Source organism: Heterodontus francisci, chromosome 27 (genome assembly GCF_036365525.1).
Source record: "Heterodontus francisci isolate sHetFra1 chromosome 27, sHetFra1.hap1, whole genome shotgun sequence".
In the NCBI taxonomy this organism is placed as follows: Eukaryota; Metazoa; Chordata; class Chondrichthyes; order Heterodontiformes; family Heterodontidae; genus Heterodontus; species Heterodontus francisci.
The window spans coordinates 43,354,946-43,374,630 of NC_090397.1; the positions used below are offsets into that span (position 1 = coordinate 43,354,946).

General features: G+C 43.5%; 1 protein-coding gene across 18 annotated transcripts in view; it reads left to right on the top strand.

Annotated features, from left to right (window-relative positions):
* magi2a (membrane associated guanylate kinase, WW and PDZ domain containing 2a) overlaps positions 1 to 19,685 on the top strand; it is an 899,048-nt gene that overhangs the window by 282,253 nt on the left and 597,110 nt on the right. Inside the window, exon 1 of one of the 18 annotated variants that reach the window (XM_068059216.1) lies at positions 6,525 to 6,547. The exons of the other annotated variants lie outside the window; for them this stretch is intronic. The gene's annotated coding sequence lies outside the window, so the exon portion shown is untranslated. Of the gene's footprint in view, positions 1 to 6,524; positions 6,548 to 19,685 lie in introns of those variants that run through there. 18 annotated transcript variants of the gene reach the window in all.

Below are 19,685 nucleotides of genomic sequence, written 5' to 3' on the forward strand. Positions count from 1 at the left end.
CCAGCTGGTCACATGACTGACACCTGACATGCTGATCCAGGCTTTTGAATGAGACACAGGGCAGTTTGAATTCAGACGGCAGTTTGCAACTGAAGCGGGAACAAGGAAGCCTCCCTCCTGGCTGTCTCTCTCGCTTTCTCCAAAGCCACCGGACCCATGGAAGACACGTAAACCTCGAGACAAAAGACTCCAACGTCGAAACAAGTTGTAGCGTGAACTGGGCCCTAACAAACAGCAGGACGTACCAACAATCAAAGACTCCACAAAGAACTCAAAGGACTATAATTATAATCCCGATATTTCCTCAAACTTTTCCCTTTTATGCTTTTCTACTTTTTCTGTCTCTATCTGCATGTGCATTTATTGCGTATATATGCTAGCGTGCTCGTGTTGCATATTTGTAGCCATTAACCGGATTAGGGTTTAAGATTAATAAACTTCCATCTTTCTTGTTTAAATCTAAGGAAACCTGTCTGATTTCTTTGCCTTACAATTGGAGCAGTGAACAAGGATTCACTGAGGGGTAGCTAAAAAAACGGTGTTTCTAAAATTAAACCCTGTTATGCTTAAACCAGGCAAAGGCTGAGAGGGAAGCCTTCTCACCTGGTCGTAACAGAAATTTGGGGGCTAGCGTCCTGGATTTGGCTCACAGATAAATGAAAAATTGGAAGTGGGAAGCCAAATTGATCCCAAACAAAGAGAAAAGATTTCAAAACATGTTTTCTTGTAGTTCTGTGTGCTAGAATACTAACATGTCTGTGACTGAAGCTAGTAGCTCCCCAAGGTGAAGTAACTTGGGATAAGTTAAAAGCACAGTCTATGGAGGAGTTGAGGAAAATGGCTGAGCAGTGTGGGATCAGTGTACATGGGTAAGGCTAGGAAGTCTGAACTCCCAAGAGTAGTGGCCAACCTTTTTTCCCTTGAATCTGAAGAAGCAGAAACAGGGTTAGAAATAGACTCTGACAGGGTATTGTTAGCAAAGATACAATTGGAACAAAGGAAACTGGAATTTGAGGAGAGAGAGAGAAAGAAAGAAAGAACCTTGCAGAAAGAATGCTAAGAGAGAGCTAAGGCAGCTTGAGTTAACTAGGGGGCGACAGAGTAACCCCAGTGAAAGCATGGCCAATATGGAGGAGCATAATTCAGGGCTGGGTACAGAATTGTTCAAACTCTCCCAACTGATCCCAACATTCAATGAGGGAGACGTGGAAGCATTTTTTGTGTCTTTTGAAAAACTGGTAAGGCAGTTCAAGTGGCCAGCTGAGTCTTGGACTCTGATGATACAGAGCAAAGTAGGAAAAGCCCATGAGGTTTATTCCATATTGCCAGATGAGAGTTCATCAGATTATGAACTGACAAAAAGTGCTATCCTTGGGGCATATGAGTTAGTACCAGAAACCTATCGCCAGAAGTTTGGAACCCTCAAGAAGCAAGCTGATCAAACTTGCCTGGCGTTTGAGAGAAGTAAGCAGCTGTCTTTTGACCAGTGGCTGAGGGCTCTTAAAGTGCAGCTCAGCTCTGAAAATCTGAGAGAAGTAATTTTGTTAGAGGAATTTAAAAACTCTCTCCCACTCTCCATAAAGACACATGTAGCGGAACACAAGGTTCATAGAGCCTGGCAGACAGCAGTCCTGGCCGATGAGTTTGCTCTCACTTATAAGTCGGTTTCCGAGGGGAAAACCTTTCCTAATCACCCCCACAAATCCCAAAAGTACAAAGGGTGGGAAAGTGATAGAAGCCCAAGCAGTCCTGGGAGGGAAAGAAAAGCAGGAGACACAGGGGGCCGTCCTCCAGCCAAAAAGGAAAGTACTGTAAGTAGGAGTGAGACCTGTGTGCTTCCATTGTAATAAAGCAGGGCATTTAAAAGCTGACTGCTGGAAACTAAAGGGAAAACCTGTAGGGTTAATCAGGGCACACCCGCTCAGTGAAGACGGCACCTTGATGGAAAGGACAGCAGAACAAGCTGTGGCTTTACCTGTAGTAAGAGTGAGATCCAGGAAGTTTACGGCTGCAAGTGCAGGAAAATTTAATAGGATTCTTGAGGGTAATCAGGGTTTTGTGTCTGAAGGGAGTGTAACCCCATACCCCTCGAGTGGGGCAAGCAAGCTCATAGTAATTCTCAGGGACACAGGGGCCACCAGATACCTTTTACTGGGAAAAGGCCTGACATTTCCCCCAGAGAGTGCAGTAAACACCAGAATGGTGGTGAATGGTATTGGAGGGCAGTGTATGCCTGTAGCTTTGGAGTGCATTTGGAGTGCGACCTAGTTTCGGTACCAGAGACCATTGGGATTGTCCCTAGTTTGCCTGTGGACAGGGTTGACTTGCTCCTAGGTAATGATCTGGTGGGGATGAAGGTGGTAGTTTCCCCAGTAGTGAAAGAGAGACCACAGGCGGTCAGAGAAACAGGGCAGTGGCAGAAGACGGTCCCCTGCAGTTTCCCTGAATGTGTATTGAGTGAGGCCATGATCAAACTAGCTTCCCCAGAGGAGACTGAATTGGCACTGTAGACAGATGACCATGAGGTCTGTCTATCCGAGACTTTCTTTGGAAAGTTAGAAGACCCAGGGAATGAATTGAATGAATTTTCCCTAGCTGAGACTCAGTGAGCCGACCCAGTATTGCGAGAGTTAGCACAGGCTGCCCAGTCTGAAATTGAAGCTGATTGTTAATATTTTTAAAATGAGGTACTGACGAGGAAATGGAGTTCTTCTAACAGACCTGAGAGCAAGGAGTGGACAGTGGTTCACCAGTCAGTGGTGCCGCAGAGATACCAGAGAGAAATATTAAGATTGGCCCACCAGATTACTGTGGCTGTACATGTCGGTATACGAAAAACCAAAGGCCGCATAAGACAGCAATTTGACTGGCCAAAACTCCACAAAGATGTGATGGACTACTGTAGGAGTTGCAACATGTGCCAGGTTGAGGGGAAACCCCAACGTACAGTGAAATCTGCATCCCTAAGTCCTGTATCGGTGTTTGGAGGACCCTCCAGCAGAGGGCTGGTGAACTGTACGGGACCCCTGCCGAGAACAAAAGGGGACTGGAAGGCACAAGGCTGGCAATAGGTTAGAAAGGAATGGGGAAAAAGGGACCAAGAGGGCAAGTTAAAGGAAGTCTGGGAAGAATCTCAGATGAACACCCCTACTATTCGGTCATTCAACCCCGAAATATTTGAAAAGTTAAACCCCACATCCTCCTATGTAAATGCAGACAGTAGATGCACCCCACCAGAGTTGCTAACAGCATTTGCAGGAACCTGAAGAGACAAAAAAAGCCCTAAAGAGAGCAGAGAAACTGTGAGGGTGATGCCTCAACTAGTCAAAGTGCCACAGGGAAGTGCAGCAGAATCTGGACAAATACCTGCAAGCAGGAGTGTCCCAGAGGACAAAGGAAAGAATAGCAAAGAATTCTCCCTCCCCCCTCCCCCCCCCCCCCCCCCAATAGGCAGGAAAAAAGGGAATCAGCCATCCCCTAAGGTGAAAAGCCCTTACATGACTCATCAAAGCACTGAAAGAGAGTTCAGAGTGGAACCGACCACTGCTGCCACGCCCGAGCTGAACTCCAACCTAGGGCTAATTAAATCTAACCCTCTCCCTGCAGACCTTAACACGAACAAACAGACCGTAGGCAGTTATGGAAATGTGCAAACTGAAAAAACCTCCTCAAAAACCACATGTATTTTGGGATGCCAAAAAAGGTCCATTTAAAGCAACACTGCTACCAAAAAAAGACAGGCTGTAACAATTGTTAGGGTTCTGAATGAATGAGAGATGCATGTGTGTTTTCCTGTCCTTATCTTGTCCCTAGTCCCTTTTAATGAAATGCTCTTTTAAAAAATCACATTTCATTCTGCTGGGTGTGGAGGTGTCATGCAGACTCTGACCTGCCAAGAATGAGGCATATTAATTTTGCTATATGAACATCGATTTTAAACTGTTGCTGGAGTGAAGAAATGACTTGTTTGAAGATCACCAGACACTTTTCTGGAAGAACATTTGCATACTAAGAGACAGTGCTTGGAGAGACAAAAGAATTGCTCACTGATTCAATTAACAGAGATTGGTCTGGGCAATGGTTCCACATCTTGTCGGTAAGAGACAGCCCTACACCCACCTGCCGGCCACCGAGAGCTTTGAAATCCACAAAGGCAGGACTGGTTAAACCAGCTGGTCACATGACTGACACCTGACATGCTGATCCAGGCTTTTGAATGAGACACAGGGCAGTTTGAATTCAGACGGCAGTTTGCAACTGAAGCTGGAACAAGGAAGCCTCTCTCCTGGCTGTCTCTCTCTCTCGCTTCCTCCAAAGCCACCGGACCTACAGAAGACACGTAAACTTCAAGAGAGAAAAGACTCTGACATCGAAACAAGTTGTAGTGTGAACTGGGCCCCAAAGAACAGCAGGATTTACCAACAACCAAAGACTCTACATAGAACTCAAAGAACTGTAATTATAATCCCGATATTGCCTCAAACTTTTCCCCTTTATTATTTTCTACTTTTTCTGTCTCTATCTGCGTGTGTGTTTAATGCGCATGCATGTTGGCGTGGTTGTATCGCATATTCGTGGTCGTTAACCAGATTAGAGTTTAAGATTAATAAACTTCCACCTTTCTTGTTTAAATCTAAGAAAACCTGTCTGATTGATTTCTTTGCCTTACAATTACAAAAGCAGTGAACAAGGATTCACTGAGGGGTAGCTAAAAACGCGGTGTTTTTAAAATTAATCCCTGTTACGGTTAAACCAGGCAAAGGCTGAGAGGGAACCCCTAGACCCCTTCTCACCTGGTCGTAAAAGACACCAACATTTAATAGTTCTCACCATTTAAAAAATACTCTTGTTTTCCATTCTTCCTAGCAAAGTGAATAACCTCATATTTCCCCACATTATGTTCCATTTGCCACCTTTTTGCCCATTCGCTTTAACCTGTCCATATCTGTGTTCTCCTCACGGCTTAGTTTAACTCCTAACTTTGTATCATCAGTAAACTTGGATACATTACACTCAGTCCCTTCATCTAATTCATTAATGTAGTTTGCAAATATCTGAGGCCCCAGCACTGATCCTTCTGGCACCCCAGTAATAGCAGCCTGCCAACCTGAAAATGACCCCTTTATTACTGCTTTGTTTTCTGTCTCTTAATCAATCATCTATCCATACTAATATATTACTCCCAACCCCATGAGCCCTTATCTTGTGCAACACCCTTTTGTGTGGCAACTTATCGAATGCCTTTTGAAAATTCTAATTTACTACATCCGTTGGTTCCCCTTTATCTACCCTGCTAGTTACATCCTCAAAAAATTGCAAATAGGTTTGTGAAACATGATTTCCCTTCAATAAAACCATGTTGACTGCTTAATCATATTATAAATTTCTAAGTGCTTTGTTAAAATAATGGATTCCAGTATTTTCTTGACGACTCAACTAACTGGCCTACAGTTCCGTGTTTTCTCTCACCTTCCTTTCTTGAGTCGTAGTGTTACATTTACTACGTTCCAATCCTCTGGAACTGTTTCAGAACTAGGGAATTTTGGAAGATCATAAACAGTTTGTCTACTACCTCTGCAGTCACCTCTTTTAGCACCCCCACATTCTGCAGTTGTCTATCATTAATGTTTTTCTATTCAGGTATTTCCATATGCAATCTCAAATCTCAGTTTTAACAATGTATAGGAGTCATTTTAACTTAACCCATTCAGCAGGAAACTGATGGGATGATAAACTCTGCTCATTTTCCTCCTCACCAGATTTTACTTTTCATTGACTTCAGTGGAAAGTAAAATCAGACAGGGTATAAAACAGCAGGCTGACCTCACCCTGTCAGTTTCCCATCAGGTGGATTAGATAAAAATGATTCCCTATATAGTTATTTTCCATCTGGAAGACATTCCATCACCTTGCAAGCGTATTAGCCTTTAAGTGCATGGGATGCAAATCTGCCCTTCACAATCATCTCATCATAGCATTTTTTAACTACAGCAGGCAACTGCTCCTTCCAGACTTATTACTATAGCCTTCCTGCTGATAACTAATATTTTTCTTGCATAAAGAAATGTTCAACTTCTTCAATGTCTAAATGATGTCACCATGCTCTTTTTAACATTACGGTTTTCTCAGATGGTATTTTAAAATTATGCTGTTGAACTATTGCCCTGAATATTCTGCAAAAAGGTTGAAGATATCTCAATATCTAGTTCATTATTCTCTGCATGGGTGATTGTTGATATTCTTATATCAGTTTTATGGATTTTTTTGTTTTGTTGTGTAATTACTGGAAACTTTTTTATGTTTTAGTTAATAATGCACACTCTGAATGTGTTCATTGTAAGGCAAATCTGCTTAGACACCTAAAGAGGAGACGAATATTATGCCAAACTGATCAGTACAGTTGATGCCTTTTACTCCAAAGCTAGAAATAAACAGTGATACAGCATATTAAACAGAGGGAGGAGGGGGAGGGAGAGCTGATTAGTGGTTTGGTTATACTGGGCAGAATCTTCTGCAGAAGTCTGTCTGCTGGGATAAATTGTCCCTGGTGAGTGGTTAAAGCTCAGTATAATGTATTGTTATTGCTTAAGGATGTAATTTCTGCACCATTGAAGATGTGTACTTGTTATCAATATTGACTTGCACTTTATTTTTTATAATTTCGTAAGGTGATTAATGTAAAATAAGTTAATTGTTGGCACTTACCCTGGACCCATAGAGGTCATATTAAGACCATTAAAAACCAGTTACACCCAGTTGCAGCTCTTAAGTGATCGTTATAGTGCAGGGCAAGATAACTGAATCTTGAAACAAGATAAAAAAAATGAAAAAACAGAAAATCACACATTTGTAAGTGTAAAGGTTCAAAAATATTTATTAACCCTAAATACCATCAGCTACTGCAGGAATTGTAGCTCCCTGAACTGACCAAATTTTTAAAGATTTCAGCTCATTCATGCAATGCTGGAAAATCGTTAATATTAATTATACTGCAGTTAAGATATCAAGAACAGCTTTATTACTGTGATAACGTTGCCTTACTAAGATATACTATTCTTGGCGATAAAATTAGAAAGAAGGTTAAAAAACTATGCTTTACTCTACCTGTGTTTGCTTCAGTTTTCCATCTATACTCAGTCCCAATTCTCCCTTTTTCATTATGCAAATAACTTGCATTTACACTTTTTACTTTAGTTCTCAATTTTTACTTTTAACATTAGATTTTATGTGTGAAGAAATTTGTGAATTCTGATTAATTTACTTCAAATTTTAAAAAAAAATTCCACCTGCTTTAATGTGCATTGTTTTCCCACCTGTTGGTTTATTTATTTTATTTGGAGATACAGCACTGAAACAGGCCCTTCGGCCCACCGAGTCTGTGCCAACCAACAACCACCCATTTATACTAACCCTACAGTAATCCCATATTCCCTACCACCTACCTACACTAGGGGCAATTTACAATGGCCAATTTACCTATCACCTGCAAGTCTTTGGCTGTGGGAGAAAACAGGAGCACCCGGCGAAAACCCACGCGGTCACAGGGGGAACTTGCTAACTCCACATAGGCAGTACCCAGAATCGAACCCGGGTCCCTGGAGCTGTGAGGCTGCGTGCTAACCACTGCGCAGTCCAGGTTTGATAAGATGGGGATTCACATAAGTTTAAGTCAGTCTATGATTGGCTAAATTAAGCCCTAAAGGCCATATTTTTGCCTTGTCAGAATCCAAAAATTGTAATGTGATTTGGCTCAGCCATTTGAATGATCAGGTCAAACCGTGATGCAAAAGTCTGACTGGCATTTGGCAGTCCAAATCCAAATGAGGGATCTAAGCTGTGCCGGAACTGAATGCTGCTGAACTGAATTTGTTTTTTCCCTTCATGGGATGTAGACGTCTCTGCCAAGACCAGCATGTATTGCCCACCCTTAATTACCCTTGAGAAGGTGGTGTTGAGCCACCTTCTTGAACTGCTATAGTCCATGTGATGTTGGCATACCCACAGTGTTGTTGGGGGCGGGGGGTGGAGGATGCAGACACTGAAGGAATGGCGATATTCCAAGTCAGGATGGTGTGTTACTTGGAGGGGAACTTGCAAATGGTGGTATTCCCATGTGCTTGCTGCCTTTGTCCTTCCAGGTGGCAGAGGTCATAGGTTTGGAACTTCCTGTCGAAGAAGGCTTGGCGAGTTGCTGCAGTGCATCCTGTAGATGGTACACAGTGCTGCTACTGTGCACCAATGATGGTGGGAGTGAATGTTTAAGATAGTGGACAGGGTGTCAAACAAGTGAACTGCTGTGTCCACAGAATACCCAGCCTCTGACCTGTTATTGTAGCTGGTGTGCTGTTATGTGGCTGGTCCAGTAAAGTTTCTGGTCAATGGTGACCCCCAGGATGTTGATGGTGGGGAATTCAGTGATGGTAAGGCTGTTGAATATCGAGGGCAGATGGTTAGATTCTTCCTTGTTGTAGGTGGGCATTGCCTGGCACTTGTATGGCTTGAATGGTACTTGCCACTTATCAGCCCAAGCCTTAATGTTGTCCAGATCTTGCTGCATGCAAAGAAAGACTGCTTCAGATTCTAAGGAGTCGCAAATGGTACTGAACACTGTGCAATCATCAGCAGCTTCCCCACTTCTGACCTTATGTTGGAGGAAAGGTCATTGACGAAGCAGCTGAAGATGGTTGGTCTGAGAATACTGCCCTGAGGAACTCTTGCAGCAATATCCTGGGACTGAGATGACTTTATTCTTTCATGCAATGCAAGCGTTGCTGGCAAGGCTAGCATTGGTTGCCCATCCCTAACTTCCCTTAAGAAGGTGGTGATGAGCTGCCTTCTTGAAACGTTGCTATCCCTGTGGCGTAGGTATTCCTTCAACCAGCACAACCATTTTACTTTGTGCTAGGTATGACTCCTGCCAGTGGAGAGTTTCCCTCCGATTTCCATTGACTTCAGTTTTACTAGGGCTCCTTGATGCCACATCTGGTCAAATGCTGCCTTGATGTTGGGGGTAGTCTCTCTCACCTCACCCTTTGAATTCAACTCTTTTGCAGATGTTTGAACAAAGGCTGTAAATGAGGTCTGGAGCAGGTTATTGGTGAGTAAGTGCCACTTGGTGGCACTGACAACACCTTCCATCAATTTGCTGATGATTGAGAGGAGACTGATAGGGTTGGAATTGGCTGGATTGGATTTGTCGTGCTTTTTGTCGACAGGACATTGCTGGGCAATTTTCCACTTTGTTGGGTAGATGCGAGCATTGTAGCTGTACTGAAGCAGCCTGGCTAAAGGTGAGGGCACAGTCAGGTAGGTTTTTCCCTCTTGTTGGTTGTCTCACCATTTGCCACAGGTCCGGTCTGGCAGATATGTCCTTCTGGACTCGGCCAGCTTGGTCAGTAGTGGTGTTACTGAGCCACTCTTGGAGATGGAAGTTGAAGTCCCCACCCAGAGTATATTCTGTGCCCTTGCTACCCTCCAAGTGGTGTTCAACATGGAGGAGTATTGATTCATCAATTGAAGGAGGGCGGTAGGTGGTAATCAGCAGGAGGTTTCCTTGATCTAGTTGCATGAGACTTCATGGGCTCCAGAGTCAATGCTGAGGTCTCCCAGGGTCACTCCCTCCCTACTGTATGCCATTATGCCACCACCTCTAGTGGGTCAGGATATTCCCTGAAATGGTAATAGAGAATTCTGGGACTTGGGCTGAAAAATATTATTCTCTGAGTATGACTATGTTTGACTGTTGCTTGAATAGTCTGTGGGACTGCTCTCCCAATCTTGGCACAAGTCCCCAGATGTTAGTGAGGAGGACTTTGCTGTGTATGCCTTTGTTGTATCCAGTGCCTAGTTTGATGCAAGGTAGCTTGTCTGGTTTTATATGTATTCGACTTGGCTAGGGCATTCCAGAAATTCTGGAATCACATGTAGGTCAGACCAGGCAAGATTGACAGATTAACAGCATATTAGTGAACCAGATGGGTTTTTACGACAAAATTGTAATTTCATGGTTGCTATTACAGAGTCAAAGAACAAAGAACAGCACAGGAACAGGCCATTTGGCCCTCCAAGCCTGCGCCGATCTTGATGCCTGCCTAAACTAACACCTTCTGCACTTCCAGGGCCCATATCCCTCTATTCCCTTCCTATTCATATATTTGTCAAGATGTCTCTTAAACGTCGCTATCGTATCTGCTTCCACCACCTCCCCTGGCAGCAAGTTCCAGGCACTCACCACCCTCTGTGTAAAAAAAACTTGCCTCGCACATCCCCTCTAAACTTTGCCCCTCACACCTTAAACCTATGTCCCCTAGTAACTGACTCTTCCACCCTGGGAAAAAGCTTCTGACTATCCACTCTGTCCATGCCGCTCATAACTTTGTAAACCTCGATCATGTCGCCCCTCCACCTCCGTCGTCCCAGAGAAAACAATCTGAGTTTTTCCAACCTCTCCTCATAGCTAATGCCCTCCAGACCAGGCAACATCCTGGTAAACCTCTTCTGTACCCTCTCCAAAGCCTCCACGTCCTTCTGGTAGTGTGGCGACCAGAATTGCACGCAATATTCTAAGTGTGACCGAACTAAGGTTCTGTACAGCTGCAACATGACTTGCCAATTTTTATACTCTATGCCCCGACCGATGAAGGCCAGCATGCCGTATGCCTTCTTGACTACCTTATCCACCTGCGTTGCCACTTTCAGTGGCCTGTGGACCTGTACGCCCAGATCTCTCTGCCTGTCAATACTCCTAAGGGTTCTGCCATTTACTGTATACCTCCCACCTGCATTAGACCTTCCAAAATGCATTACCTCACATTTGTCCGGATTAAACTCCATCTGCCATTTCTCCGCCCAAGTCTCCAACCGATCTATATCCTGCTGTATCCTCTGACAATCCTCATCATTATCCGCAACTCCACCAACCTTTGTGTCGTCCGCAAACTTACTAATCAGACCAGCTACATTTTCCTCCAAATCATTTATATATACTACAAACAGCAAAGGTCCCAGCACTGATCCCTGCGGAACACCACTAGTCACATCCCTCCATTCAGAAAAACACCCATCCACTGTTACCCTCTGTCTTCTGTGACTGAGCCAGTTCTGTATCCATCTTGCCAGCTCACCTCTGATCCTGTGTGACTTCACCTTTTGCACCAGTCTGCCATGCGGGACCTTGTCAAAGGCTTTACTAAAGTCCATATAGACAACATCCACCGCCCTTCCCTCATCCATCATCTTCGTCACTTCCTCAAAAAACTCAATCAAATTAGTAAGACACGACCTCCCCTTCACAAAACCATGCTGTCTCTCGCTAATAAGTTTGTTTGTTTCCAAATGGGAGTAAATCCTGTCCCGAAGAATCCTCTCTAATAGTTTCCCTACCACTGACGTAAGGCTCACCGGCCTATAATTTCCTGGATTATCCTTACCACCCTTCTTAAACAAAGGAACAACATTGGCTATTCTCCAGTCCTCTGGGACCTCACCTGTAGCCAATGAGGATGCAAAGATTTCTGTCAAGGCCCCAGCAATTTCTTCCCTTGCCTCCCTCAGTATTCTAGGGTAGATCCCATCAGGCCCTGGGGACTTATCTACCTTAATGCTTTGCAAGACACCCAATACCTCCTCCTTTTTGATAATGAGATGACTGAGACTATCTGCACTCCTTTCCCTAGGCTCATCATCCACCAAGTCCTTCTCCTTGGTGAATACGGATGCAAAGTACTCATTTAGCACCTCACCCATTTCCTCTGGCTCCACGCATAGATTCCCATCTCTGTCCTTGAGTGGGCCAACGCTTTCCCTGGTTACCCTCTTGCTCTTTATATATGTATAAAAAGCCTTGGGATTTTCCTTAATCCTGTTTGCCAATGACTTTTCATGACCCCTTTTAACCCTCCTAACTCCTTGCTTAAGTTCCTTCCTACTGTCTTTATATTCCTCAAGTGCTTCATCTGTTCCTAGCCTTCCAGCCCTTACAAATGCTTCCTTTTTCTTTTTGACTAGGCTCACAATATCCCGTGTTATCCAAGCTTCCCGAAACTTGCCAAACTTGTCTTTCTTCCTCACAGGAACATGCTGGTCCTGGATTCTAATCAGCTGACGTTTGAAAGACTCCCACATGTCAGATGTTGATTTACCCTCAAACAGCCACCCCCAATCTAAATTCTTCAGTTGGGAGGCCTGTCGTAAACTCCCAACATCGTGACTGCACTCTTCCTATTGCTGAACTCCACCCATATTGCCTCGCTGCATGACCTCTCTGAGGTTTCCTCCCGCAGTACAGCTGTGATATTCTCCTTAACCAGTAATGCAACTCCCCCACCCCTTTTACATCCCCCTCTGTCCCGCCTGAAGCTTCTAAAGCCTGGAACATTTAACTGCCAATCCTGCCCTTCCCTCAACCAAGTCTCTGTAATGGCAACAACATCATATTTCCAAGTACTAATCAAAGCTCTAAGTTCATCTGCCTTACCTGTTATACTTCTCGCATTGAAACAAACGCACTTCAGACCACCAGTCCCGCTGTGCTCAGCAACATCTCCCTGCCTGCTCTTCCTCTTAGTCCTACTAGCCTTATTTACTATGTCCTCCTCATTTAATTCACTAACTGTCCTACTGCTCTGGTTCCCACCCCCCCTGCCACACTAGTTTAAACCCTCCCGAGTGATGCTTGCAAACCTTGCAGCCAAGATATTAGTGCCCTTCCAGTTTAGATGCAACCCGTCCTTCTTGTACAGGTCCCATCTGTCCCTGAAGAGAGCCCAATGGTCCAGATATCTGAAACCCTCCCTTCTACACCAGCTGCACTATCTTCCTATTTCTAGCCTCACTGGCACGTGGCACAGGGAGTAATCCAGAGATTACAACCCTCGAGGTCCTGTTTTTTAACTTACTACCTAACTCCCTAAACTCCCCCTGCAGGACCTCATCACTCTTCCTGCCTATGTCATTGGTCTTGCTTTTTATTCCAGATTTGTATCTAATGAAATGAATTGAAATTCCCCAGCTGCCGTCGTGGGATTTAAACTCAAGTAACTGGATCATTAGTCTAGCCCTCTGGTTTACTAGTCCAGTAACATAACCACAATGCTACTATTCCTAGTAAATTATCTTACAGGTGTCAGTTGAAGGGTCGAACTTATGTCTTGAGGAGGAGTCCACAATAACAATGCGAGAGTTGTTGGTCAGTGCTGTGAGGTTGTTGCAAAGGTAAATCGAATGCTCGGACGTATTGCCAGAATGATCAAATATAAAATAAAATAAGGTTTATAATATAATAAGGTTAGGCCTTATTTAAAATACTGTCCTGTGCCCAGTTTCAGTCCCCTTGTGGTTGCTGATATGGAGGTAAAGGTCTGCTCAGGTCTGGGAAAAAAAACCTGACCCGAACCCGACAGAACCACATCGGACCCGAGCCCAACCTGGCTCGAGTCCTTCCATTTTTACCCGCGCCTGACCTGACCCGCGCCCGACTTGACCACTGGGATGTTCACGTTCTCCAGTTGACAGCATTTGTTTTGCATCCATAGTGCACTCACTGTACTTACCACTTTTGGATGGATGGAATGGAAGGAAGCTGAAGCATGAGTGCGCTGACGTCATAGAGATGCTCACTCGCTCACTGAACAGACTCAGAGTCTGTGGAGTCCGGATGTAGGTCTCTCTCCTTGATGTCCCGGACTCCCAGCTCAGGCAGGCTTTTCAAATTTTGACGCTTACTTACTCACCTTCCCTTTTCCTCCCAGCAGAGCAAAAGGTAGTACTGTGTATGTCCACCCGGACCCGGCCCGACCCAACCCGAGCCTGAAAGCCAGACCCGGAAGAGCGATCCGAACCCAACACATGTCGGGGGGTCAGGTAGCAGGCCTTTATGTGGAGGCTTAGGAAAAGGTTCATATGAGGGCTACTAGATTGTTACCTAGTTTAAAGGCCCATAGTTGCCACACCAGGCTTGGAGTGCTGGGGCTTTTACTCTAGAACAGTGGGATTTCAAGAACATTTAGTTGAGGCCTTTACAATAATACAACAAATACAATAATGATTAGGTCCAATCCATGTGGATAGACTATTTGATAAAGAAAGGAAGGAAGAACTTGCATTTATCTATCTCTCTTCACAACCTCAGTACCTCCAAAGTGCTTTGCAGCCAATGAAGTACCTCTGAAGAGTGCCTATTATATTGTAATAATAATAATAGATTAGGAAGGACAAGGGCACATGGGTATAAGGCACATTAGTGTAGAACTAGGTTAGATGCCTGGAGGTATTTCTTTTTGGAATTATTGATCAATGGGGCAAGTTGCTGGCTTGTGTTGTGATTGTGGAGTTCCTGCAAACATTTAAAACGGAATCTAAATGAGTTCCTGATTGTGGTGGACATTTTTGAGTCTGAAAGATAGGACATTGTGGGATGTATTTCCTAATCACTGAGAGTTCCTGGAACAGTTCATCGGGGTCAGAGGGGTACTTCACAGATTTTTCCCCTCATAAATTGGCGTGGGATTTTTTTTCCTCTGAATTTTTGCCTCATGAGTGTGCTAACATGTGGAGGGGCAGATGGGGAGGTCATGGAACTGGATTTAATCCTGCCCTTGAAGATGAGAACGGAGGCAGAAGGGGTATACAAAATGCTATGGGATGGCATAGGACAACATGCCCGATTTGTCCTGCCCCCATGCCATTTTGTCCATGGCCGGGAAGTTGAAGAAAAGCACTGGCACCCAAGGCCATTTGAGGGCCACTTAAGGGCAGCTTCCTGCCTCCACTCCCATTTCAGGAATATCGGGTGGGGGGGGGCTTGCCTCCACATGGAGACACTACCAGATAAGACCTGGTGGCCTCCTAGTGGGCTTGGCGGTGGGTGTCCCACCTTTTGGGGCAATCCATAGCCCATGGAGGGCCTAGGGCCTGCCTGGCAGCGAAGGCGACCTGCTCTCACCAACCACCCCCCCCACCAACCCCCTCGGCGGGACCTGCCTGACAGGCCCTGGCGACTCCGACCCCATTTACCACAACATGGGGTCTCTTCCATCTTTGCCATGCAGGCCTCCTGCAGTACTAGCAGTGGCCACCAGTCCCAGTGGCACTGCCAGTACTGCTGAGCTGCTGGCCCTCCGATTGGCTGGCAGGTCTGGAGGTGGGAGCTTGACTTTTAAAGGGATGGTGTCCCAGATGGTGTGCATTAATTGGCTGCCTGCCATGGAACTCCAATGGGGGTCTGACAGAGGGCCTAGATGGAGTTGCCCTCCCTCCACTGCAATAGACCCCCATATCCATAATAAAATTCCAGCCATGGTGTCCATAGGTTGCGTCATGTCAGTATGGTATGGAACAGGCTTGATGGACCAGTTGGACTCTTCCTATCTGTCATTTTTGTATGTTCTTAATACACACATGGGGATTCACTTGGATTTCTCATTTGAAAAGAAATGCTTTACTCGATTTCTTTTGCACAGTTTGCATCTACACTATACATACCCAGGTCCTGCTTTAAGTTTAAAGGCTCAATTTAATTTAATTCAATTTAAAGATACCATATGAATGTCTGGCATTGTTACACATCATTGACTAGATTTCCAAATCAGGCATTCGTCAGGTGGTGCTTTATTTCATCTGGCAGACCATTAGTATGCTGACATGCCTGATTTTGTATTGGTGAACTGCAGGCTTATATTGAGCTTGACTTTCAACAGGGGGGAATGTAGAAATTGTATGTAAGGAGCCCTTAACGGATGATAAGTTTAAAGAGATGCGGCCATTTAAACAAATTGACCACTTTTAAGAACAAAATTGTCACAAAAATTGCTAATATTGTCCATATATTTTTCAACTTTTGCAAGAGTTGTTTGGTTTAAAAAAAATGACTGGCAAAGCAGAGAGCTGAGACTGTGACAAAGAGTTGCAGCAGCATTGAAAACGGCTCTTTGGTGGCTGTGTGAAGTAGGGGTGTTCCTGAATCAGATGTTAGTGAGAAGGAAGACTGTGCTTTTCAGCCCATGCCACTCACTACATAGGGCAACATTACAGCATGTCTCAAAGGAGAGATAGGAAGAGGACATCTGAGTGTTACTGCCACTGACAATACCAGCCAAATGCAGCATGTTATCAAGAGGTGCCATTTGCAGCATAGAATAGCTCTTTACCTGGCTGCCTGCTGACTGAAAGCTTGTGTAGTCCCCATCACACAGTCATTACCAGGCATTTGTGCCTCTGTCTGTAAGTGTGGTGGGAGGGTACTGGCAGAGAGCAGTCTGCCTCTGGTGCAATCTGACCTACCTGGCAATTCCCCATTGCTCGACCCTGCCCTCCACCTCCTAGCAGATGTAGATATAAAGGAATTTCCTTTGTCTTACTATCGTAAATGCAGCAAATAAAATAGCAGTGTCAGAACATAGCACCGCAGCTTCCAGACTAAGTGAAAATGAGAAAAAAAAAACACTAAGATTCAGAAATAACTTCAAAATGCAACTGCAGATCTGGCTATAGACAGGGCTCCTTAAATACACTTCTGTTGGTATCCTAGTAGCCCGACACCCATTATATGTGGACAATTAGATAATTGAGCACCAAATTGGCATAAATGCCAAAAATTACGTGGTCGCCAAAATAGTGTAATTAGGATTTAAGTTTAATTAACTGCAAACTGGTAAGTACTTCTGAAAGCAGTAGACAACTTGTCTGCAAAATTGGAAATGGTGCTAAATGTGCAATAGTCTGGTGTAATAGATTTCCACCCAACTGTTTTTGATCATTCCCTTGACAGCATTAATCAGGCATAACCAATCAGAAAATCTTGGTCTGCCATTATATATACATGATTTTCTAAATATTTTACATATTTTTGTTCATGGCAATGTTCACCTTTTTTTTGTTCTGTTGAGACTCACCTACAGAGCTCAGTCACCACTGTAATAAAAGTGAAAATTTTTTTTCAATGACATGGCATTGGCTTCTTTCTTTCTGTCATGGTCCACATCCAGTTGGGCAGTGCAGTGATTATGGTACTGTGATAGCAACCCAGAGGTCACAAATTCAAGTCCTACCTTGATCGGTGTGAAACTGAATTCTTTCAATCTGACAATTTCCGAGAAAGCTGCCAGATTGTTATAAAACGCAACTGGTTTGCTAATATCCTTCGGATGTTAGTCCACAGGTTTCAGCCATTAATTTCAGGGCAACTCTGGATGGGCAATAAATGTGTCCTTGCCATTGTCATCCTGAGAATTTTTAAAGAAAAGCGATATAAGCCTCCATCGTATTATGCAATGTTGCTTGTTTTGATCCACAATGCCTCAGAATTCTGTCAGGTGTCTTGATGAAGGGACCGAATCCTTAAATATAAATGCAGACACTTGTATTTTGTTTGATTGGCAGCTCTATTTGAGTTTGAGACACTTAATTAAATTTTGTTTATCACAGTTAACTTTAGAGAAGTATTTCTCACCCTAAATCACTCATTCAATTTGAGCAGCCTGTCCAAAGCAAATAGAGTTGGTGATCAAATATGTATTCAAAGAAATTTAAAGTGTTGCATGGTCCCTTCCTTAGAGAGAAATAAGCCAGAGAAAGACTATGTGGGCAGCCAACTACAAACGACTATTATTTTTAATCTTTCTGAGTAGGAATTGTTAAGCCTGTAACTACTTTATATCTAAATTGCATTAATACTACTATTCAGTTATTCATATATTATTTCATAAGTTAGTTTGGCAGTGTGTCAAATAAGTCACAGTCTAATGGAGTTTTTATTTTACTGTTCAACTAGGTGAGATTATGTGAGGGTGGATGATATAACCAGGATGCTGAAATACTGTATCTGTTCAATACCTGGTCTCAGTACAAATTACCTAGTTGCTGATTAGGTAAAAGCACCTGTCAGGCCATAGGAAGCAAGGGCTCTCTGACAGGAGTGGTCTGAGCTGTTTCACCCAAGAAAATTATCTTGTGTGGAAAAACCCCAAATGTGACAGATCTAGCTAGGATAGAATATCAGTCATAGGCCAATAGGCTGTTAAAACTCTTTTTACTATAAAATAAATTAAGCAGTGTGTAGTTAAAAATGTCCACAGGGATTCAGAAACACTTTTGTTTGAAGGACTAGCCCATTTGACTGCTGAGGGAAAGCACAAAGGAATGTACATTCCATAGAGTGTGCAGGAACACAGAGACTTTGGGGTGTATGTACACAAATCGTTGAAGATGGAAGAACAAGTTCAGAAGCTGCTGAAAAGCATGTGGAATCCTTGGTCTTTATTAATAGCAGAATAAAGAACAAAAGCAAGGGAGTTATGCTAAACCTTATGGTTAGGCCTCAGCTGGAGTACTGTGCTCAATTTTGGGTAACACACTTTAGGAAGGATGCAGAGAGATTTACCAGAATGGTACCAGGGATGAGGGACTTCAGTTATATGGGGAGACTGGAGAAGCTGATGTTGTCCTCCTTAGAGCAGAGAAGGTTAAGAGACAATTTGATAGGGGTGTTCAAAAAGCATGAATGGTTTTGGTAGATTAAATAAAGAGAAATTGTTTCCAGTGGCAAAAGAGTCAGTAACCAGAAGTCACATTCAAAGTGATTGGCAAAAGAACCAGAGGTGACATGAGAAAACATTTTTTTACACGTCGATTCGTTGTGATCTGGAATGCACTGCCTGAAAGAGAGGTGGAATTAAATTTAATAGTAACATTCCAAAGAGAATTGGAGAAATACTTGAAAGGAAAAAAAAGTGTTACAGGAAAAGAGCAGGGCAGTGGATTAACTGGATAGCTGTACCAAATAGCTGCGACAGACATGATGGGCTGAATGGGCTCCTTCTGTGCTCTATGACTCTATGGTTTAGAAGTGCTAAAATGCAGGTGGATAAAACAAGGCCCTTGAAAAGCAACACTTGCACATACTTGGGGTGGAGGAACAGTAGAAGCAGCAACAACACGTAAAGGTTCTACGCAAACATAAGGCAAAGGAAAAAGCAAGATGCATTTTTCTCTGTGCATCATGGTTTGATTGCTTTCTTTCTGTCACATACATATGGGATTAAAAAATAAATTCATTCCTAGATAATCGCCAATTTTCTGTCTATTTATCCAATTTTGAATGTATGGTAAAACAAAGTATTTGCTGCAGCTGTGTTTTACATTGTTCCCTTTGACTTTCAGGAGGAGTTTATGAATTAAACATGGAAGCTTATGTAATTGCAAATCAGAATAGTCTCCTGAGAATTAAAATTAAATGACAACTTGAGTAGGTAAATCATGATCATTTTCAACACCCTGAAATAATTTTCTTTTAATTGTAAATTAATCATTCTGTAATCAATAAAATAAATGACCAGATGTGGATTTATAGTTCATATTGTGGCCTTACGGGACTAAAATCACCTGACACCTAATTCCAGTTCATTCAAACTGATCTAGATCTTATTTCAGTCAAGCAGCATCTGTTGGGAGAAAAACAGAGTTAACATTTCAGGGCGATGGTCTTTCATCAGAACTGGCAACGGTTAGAAATGCAATAGGTTTTGAGCAAGTGAAGAGGGTAGGGGGGAAGAAGAACAAAAGGGAAGGTCTATGATAGGGTGGAGGGCAGGAGAGATTCTTTTATAGTCAGGCAGCTTTTGCAGTCAGCTGCTACTTATTAGTGATTCCATAGAGAGTAGGGACCAGTGTGGACCTCTGCAATGCAGTGT